Here is a 6,348-nt window from a genome sequence, read left to right as displayed (position 1 = left end):
GGGAAGAAATCTTAAGAGCCCGATAGGAATGCGCAACAATATTCTTTTTGCTCATTTCAAGGATGGGGACTCTCTAAGAGTCCCAGGCCTACTGCCATGTTCCACAAAGTAAGACTAATGCAGATCAGAAAGAATGAAAAGATGGCAATAAGATCTGAGAAAATAACTTCTAAGGAGAGCTGGCTGAATTCAGTCAACTCCATGAGCTGCTAATGGTTAGATTAAGTTTGCCAGAATCTGCATTAGATGGATCATATTTTAGTGCACCTTGGGTCAAATGGCATTTACCCTGGTCATCTTCACTTATAATCTAATGAGCAAATTCCAGAGAATTCATACCCCCTCTAAGCTTTTTTTTTTTTTTTTTTGAGATAGGGTCTCACTCTGTCGCCCAGACTGGAGTGCAGTGAAGTGGTGCAATCTTAGCTCACTGCGGTCTCCACCTCTCAGGTGCAAGTGATCCTCCCACTTCAGACCCCCAAGTAGGTGGCACTACAGGAGCTCGCCACCACGCCTGGCTAATTTTCTGTATTTTTTTGTAGAGATGGGGTTTTGCCATGTTGCCCAGGCTGGTCCTGAACTCCTGAGCTCAAGCAATCTGCCTGCCCCGGCCTCTCAAAGTGCTAGGATTACAGGCAGGAGCCACCGTGCCTGGCCTACCTCCTTTAAACGTGTATACAAAACTTTGTACCTTTTCCTTTTTTTTTTTTTTTTAAACGGAGTCTCGCTCTGTCACCCAGGCTGGAGTGCAGTGGCGCGTCTCGGCTTACTGCAGTCTCTGCCTCCTGGGTTCAAGCGATTCTCCTGCTCCAGCCTCCCGAGTAGCTGGGATTGCAGGCACCCATCACCATGCCCATCTAATTTTTTGTATTTTTAGTAGAGACGGGGTTTCACCATGTTGGCCAGGCTGGTCTTGACCTCTTGACCTTGTGATCCACCCACCTCAGCCTCCTAAAAGCGCTGGGCTTACAAGCGTGAGCCACCACACCTGCCCCTCTGTACTTTTTCCTAAGGAGAGGGTTGTCATAGTTTGTATTCTCCCACCCACCCTAAACAGACCCTGAAAGAAAGATTTGGATGCAAGACCAGTTCATTTGGGATATGATCCCAAGAAATCCAAACAGTATAAGGGAGTGAGAGGAAAGCCAAAAGTCCCTTTGAGCTATTGGGGCTGAATCCCACTGGGGAGTCTTAGAAACAATGCTACTCAAAACGTGGTCTAGGCTGGGTGCGGTGGCTCACGCCTGTAATCCCAGAACTTTGGGAGGCTGAGGTGGGCGGATCGCCTGAGGTCAGGAGTTCGAGACCAGCCTGACCAGCATGGCGAAACCCCATCTCTACGAAAAGTACAAAATTAGCCAGGTGTGGTGGCACATGCCTATAATCCCACCTACTTGTACTTGGGAGGCTGAGGCAGGAGAATCACTTGAACCCGGGAGGTGGAGGTTGCAGTGACCCGAGATCGCGCCATTGCACTCCAGCCTGAGCAAGAAGAGTGAAACTCCATCTCAAAAAAACAAAAAAAAAAAACAAAAAAACAAAAAAACAAAATGTGGTCCATGGATTGGCAGCAGCATCAGTATTCCTAGGGGCTTGGTTAGAATGCAAACTCTTGGGCCCAAGAATCTCTATCGTTTTTCTTTTTTTTTTTGGAGACAGACTCTTCCTCTGTCACTCAGGCTGATGCACAGTGACGCAATCTTGGCTCACTGTAGACTCAACCTCCCAAGCTCAAGTGATCCTCCCACCTCAGCCTCTGAGGTAGCTGGGACCACAGATGTGTGCCACCATGCTCACAAAGTCTCACCATATTGCCCAGGCTGGTCTTGAACTCCTGGGCTCAAGTGATCCTTCCGCCTCAACCTTCCAAAGTGCTGCGATTACAGGTGTAAGCCACTGAGCCTGGCTGGAATCTGTGTCATATTCATCTCTCCAGGTGATTATCATATGCTAGAAAATTTTGAGAAACATTACAGTAGAATATGCTTCAGAATGGCTCCACTAAGGGGATGAGGAACTGGAATATTTAGCTACCAAATCCCATCTCTCATTGATTGTAGATTGTCTCTCATAATGTTAACTCTGCTAGCACTTCCAGATAGAGTTACTCAGGTGTTTGAGGTAAGAAGTTCTGGGCCTGTACAAGATCTGTCTACCAAAGTTGAGGTGAACTCTGGGGTAGTTTGAGGGAATATGGATAGGGCACAGTTAAGATCTGAATAAGGCTTAGCCTTCATCAGATTCTCGGGTTTTAAGTCTGTGAGCCCGTCAAAAGTTTTAAGGACTATATTCCTTTAACAAATGTTTATTATGTGCCTTCTGTATACCAGGTACTGTATCAGGCAAAAGCAGTACAAAGACAAATAACTTTCCTGTGACAAAGAGCTTTTACGGTCAACCATAAAATAATTAAATGCCTTCTTGTAGGCCAGGTGTGCTGGCTCACACTCCTAATCCCAGCACTTTGGAAGGCCAACGTGGGCGGGTCACTTGAAGCCAGAAATTCGAGACCAGCCTGGCCAACATGTCGAAACCGTGTCTCTACTAAAAATGCAAAAAAATTAGTCGGGCACAGTGGCACGTGACTGTAATCCCAGCTACTTTGGAGGCTGAGGCAAAAGAATCGCTTGAAACTGAGAGGTGGAGGTTGTATTGAGCCGAGATCATGCCACCGAACTCCAGCCTGGGTGTGAGTGAGACCTTGTCTCAAAAAAACAAAAAACAAAAAACAGAAAAAAACCAAAATAAAACAAAACAAAAAATATATATATATGTGTGTGTGTGTGTATATATATATATATATATGTATATGCCTTCTCTTAAAGTTGGAGAAAAAAATGTCTGGAGTCTGCTAGTGAACAGCTTTGAAAACCTGGAAATAATTTTTTCAAGCTCAGAATGTCTAAAATTTTAACTATAATAAAAATCATGATATCAGCTTATTAATTTATAGGGAGCCCAGGTTGGTTGTAAAATTATCTCCTCAGTAGGAAACTCTACTTAGAAGTCAAATTATAATCCTAAATTGCAATGATGGCTTAAAGTGCACACACTTGTACAGGACCCAGAAATAAATGTGGTCAGGTTTTCAAGGTTTGCCATCCCTTTGCCTAGTTACTATTCTTCTGTTAAAATACCCCTTCTACAAGAATTAGCCAGGTGTAGTGGTAGGTGTCTGTAGTCCCTGCTACTTGGGAGGTGAGGTGGGAGGATCGCTTGAGTGGGAGAGGTGGAAGTTGTAGTGAGCCGAGATCACGGATGACTAGAGAGACCCTGTCTCAAAAAAAAATAAAAAACAACAACAAAAAATCCTTGTGTTTCATACATTTGAATACGACGGTTCACTGAGGCAGTATATTGGCCGCAGAGTTAGCTGTGTGTCCTACTCACAGACATCTTGTTTGGCATCACTGTGTTTTAAAACTCAGGAAAAGTGGCTCTTTTAGATAGGAGTTTGTAGTCTCCAGTGGGTCCTAGTCCCTATGTCAGGTCATCTTTTATTGTTACTTGCCTAGCCTCTGCAGCCATTTGAGTTAGCAATTTCAAGAGTTTCTTTTACATACACCACACACCCATGATACCACCCCCCCGGACATCTAGAGAGCTCATTCATTACTCTAGAGTCTAGGACTGCGCTGTCCGATACTCTCGTCACTAGTTGCATGTGGCTCTTGAGCTCTTTAAATGCTCCCAGTCCTTAATGAGATGTGCTCCAAGTATAAACACCAAATTTTGAAAACTTAGTACGAAAAAAAGAATGTAAGTTATCTTGTTAATAACATTGGTTATATGTTGAAATGATATTTTGATCTCTCTCACACTCTATCTTGAGGCAGAGTCTGGCTCTGTTTGTTGGAGTGCGGTGGTGTGATCATAGCTCACTGCAACCTCCACCTCCCAGCTCAAGGGATTCTCCCACTTTATCCTCCCGAGTTGCTGGGACTACAGACGCGCGCCACTACGCCCGGCTCATTTTTTTTTTTTCTTTTTTGAGACGAAGTCTCGCTCTGTCGCCAGGCTGGAGTGCAGTGGCGTGATCTTGGCTCACTGCAGCCTCCAACTCCCTGGTTCAAGCAATTCTCCTGCCTCAGCCTCCCGAGTAGCTGGGATTACGGGCACACGCCACCACGCCCAGCTAATTTTTGTATTTTTAGTAGAGACGGGGTTTCACAATGTTGGTCAGGATGGTCTCGATCTCCTGACCTCGTGATCTGCCCGCCTCGGCCTCTCAAGTGCTGGGATTACAGGCGTGAGCCACAGCGCCCGGCCGACCAATGTTCTTTACATCCACCTTCTGTTCTAGATGCTGTTCAATTAGTCTGCTTTTATAGTTGTCTGAGAGCAGAGAGAAAAAGCCCCACAACTAAGTGCTGAGAGTCACCAAGTAAGGGGGACGTGGCCGCAGGGCAGGAAACAAGAAGTCCAAAATTCAAATCACACACCAACGCGGTTCCTTTCTGCATCCAACGTCAATAAAAAATTTTTTTCTTTTGGTAACTTCCTATATTGCTGGGGCGAACTGATGGAGCAGGGCACCTGTGGACAAACGTTTTTATGAAGCCAAATACCATTTACAAACCAGGGTGGGGAAAGAACGATGAAAAGTTCTTGATGGAAGGGAATGAGGAGATGGGAAGGTCAGTTTCTGGCTTGCCCTCTGTCTCCAACTACTCCGCCTGGAGAAGGAAAACGCTGGGAAAATGAATCTTCAGCTAAAGACGACGCTGCTCTAAGTTTGAGGCAATTGGGAAAAGAAGGCCATATCCCTAAAGTTATCCCAGTTTAGGGTCTGCCACGCTAAGTTTCCTCAGCCCCGACGGACGCGGTCCCGCCTGCAATCGTTTTCCGACTCCCGGCCAACTCAAGCTTCATCCTCGCCTGCGCCCCACCTCCACGCCTGTCCGGGACACCCGTGAAACGCCTTGAGGCCGCCATTTTAAACAGTGCTATCGCGAGATATACTTCGCTGTTTCCAGCCTGACTCATTTACTTTCTTGCGAGAGTCTCTTCTCGTGTGCTCTCGCCATGGCCAAGGAAAGTGTCGCGAGAGCTGGTTGCCTTGGCTCCCTGTAGCTATAGCAGCCGCGGCGGTTAAGTATGCGGCGCCAGGAGCTGTGAGTGCGACACCCTCAGGGGGGCGGGGCCGGGGGTAACGGGGTGCAGGGGGTAGCGCCTGGGGAGGGGGTGCGGGGAAGGTTAGGTCGCGGGAGGAATGGACCTGAGTGTGACGTGTGGGGCAGGACCTGGGTCCTGTGGGTACAGGGACGCGGCGCCGGTCTGCTCTAGGGCACGCGGGGAGGACTAGAGCTGCTGGGAGGTCCAGGGGGAGGGACCCGGGTGTAATGGGGTTCAGGGGGCGCAGGCTGGAGCGTGGAGGGGTGTGTGTGTTGGGAGCAGGGTGTTTACGGAGACTTGGAACTGGATAAAGGGACCAGGCTACATTGGGAAAGAAGTGGGAAGAAATGGGGTACAGCGAGGAGGAGGGTATGTTGAATGAGAGCACAGACGTTGGGCCCAGTTTGCTTTTCACTGGTTAGAGGGGTGGAGGGAGGAGAAGAGATCAGACCTTTACAGATCCCCGGGCTCTGCCTGAGGCTAGTCGGGGACCGCGCGCCGGGACCTGGGTCCTAAATGGCCGTGGCGGGAATGGTGGCGTCCCAGATCGTCGCCGCCTCCTTTCCCTCTTTCCGGAGAGATACCCCACGGACACTCTTGAGATGCGAACGGAGAGTCCTGGTGAACTAGTATTAGTTGGGAAGGTTCTTTTCGCTGAGAAACTACGAGTAGGATAATGAATGATTGCTACTCTAAAATAAAGCGCAGGGTGGGGGGGCGGGAGAGAGCGATTCTTGAGAAGAAAAAAACACTAAGGTTGCTTCCTCTGAAGCGTATTGAGTTGGAAGAAGGGGGTGTGTGCTAAGCTTACGTTTCTTCCCATACTCATTCAAGTGTACAATTTCTTTACGGTGTGCTTATGAAATACCTGGAAGGTAGTCAGGTTAGATGGTATGGTGAAAAAATGTGCAATACGACACTTAAACCTTCCGCAAATGTAACTTAAAAAACAATTTTTTTAAAAATTGCAGCAGCAGGCTGAACACTAAATCTAGGGATAGTTTTAGTTATTTGGATGTAAAACCTGGTGTTCCTAAAGTGTGCTTATCAAGCTATTTGCCTTTTAAGAAATGAATGAGATTTTATTTTAGGAGACAGAACATGTTTTGAATGTCTCAATGTTGAAATAAAAGATGTCTCTCAGGAGTTAAAAATCACAGAGGGGAAAACATCTAGTCTTTGAGTCTTAAGGACTGTTTTCTGGAAACAGGTGTGGACCACTTTGCTGGTTAA

General features: G+C 47.1%; 1 protein-coding gene across 36 annotated transcripts in view; it reads left to right on the top strand.

Annotated features, from left to right (window-relative positions):
- The first annotated feature begins 5,028 nt into the window (after positions 1-5,028).
- USP54 (ubiquitin specific peptidase 54) overlaps positions 5,029-6,348 on the top strand; it is a 128,562-nt gene continuing 127,242 nt past the window's right edge. For 33 of the 36 annotated variants that reach the window (XM_063780740.1, XM_063780738.1, XM_024346449.3 and 30 more), the window contains exon 1: positions 5,029-5,114. The gene's annotated coding sequence lies outside the window, so the exon portion shown is untranslated. Of the gene's footprint in view, positions 5,115-5,409; positions 5,485-6,348 lie in introns of those variants that run through there. The other 3 variants (XM_054660201.2, XM_054660212.2, XM_016918595.4) reach the window with 2 other exon arrangements.

Source organism: Pan troglodytes, chromosome 8 (assembly GCF_028858775.2).
Source record: "Pan troglodytes isolate AG18354 chromosome 8, NHGRI_mPanTro3-v2.0_pri, whole genome shotgun sequence".
Lineage (NCBI taxonomy): Eukaryota > Metazoa > Chordata > Mammalia > Primates > Hominidae > Pan > Pan troglodytes.
Note: the sequence above shows the minus strand (reverse complement) of the source record. Positions and strands in the feature narration are given on the sequence as shown.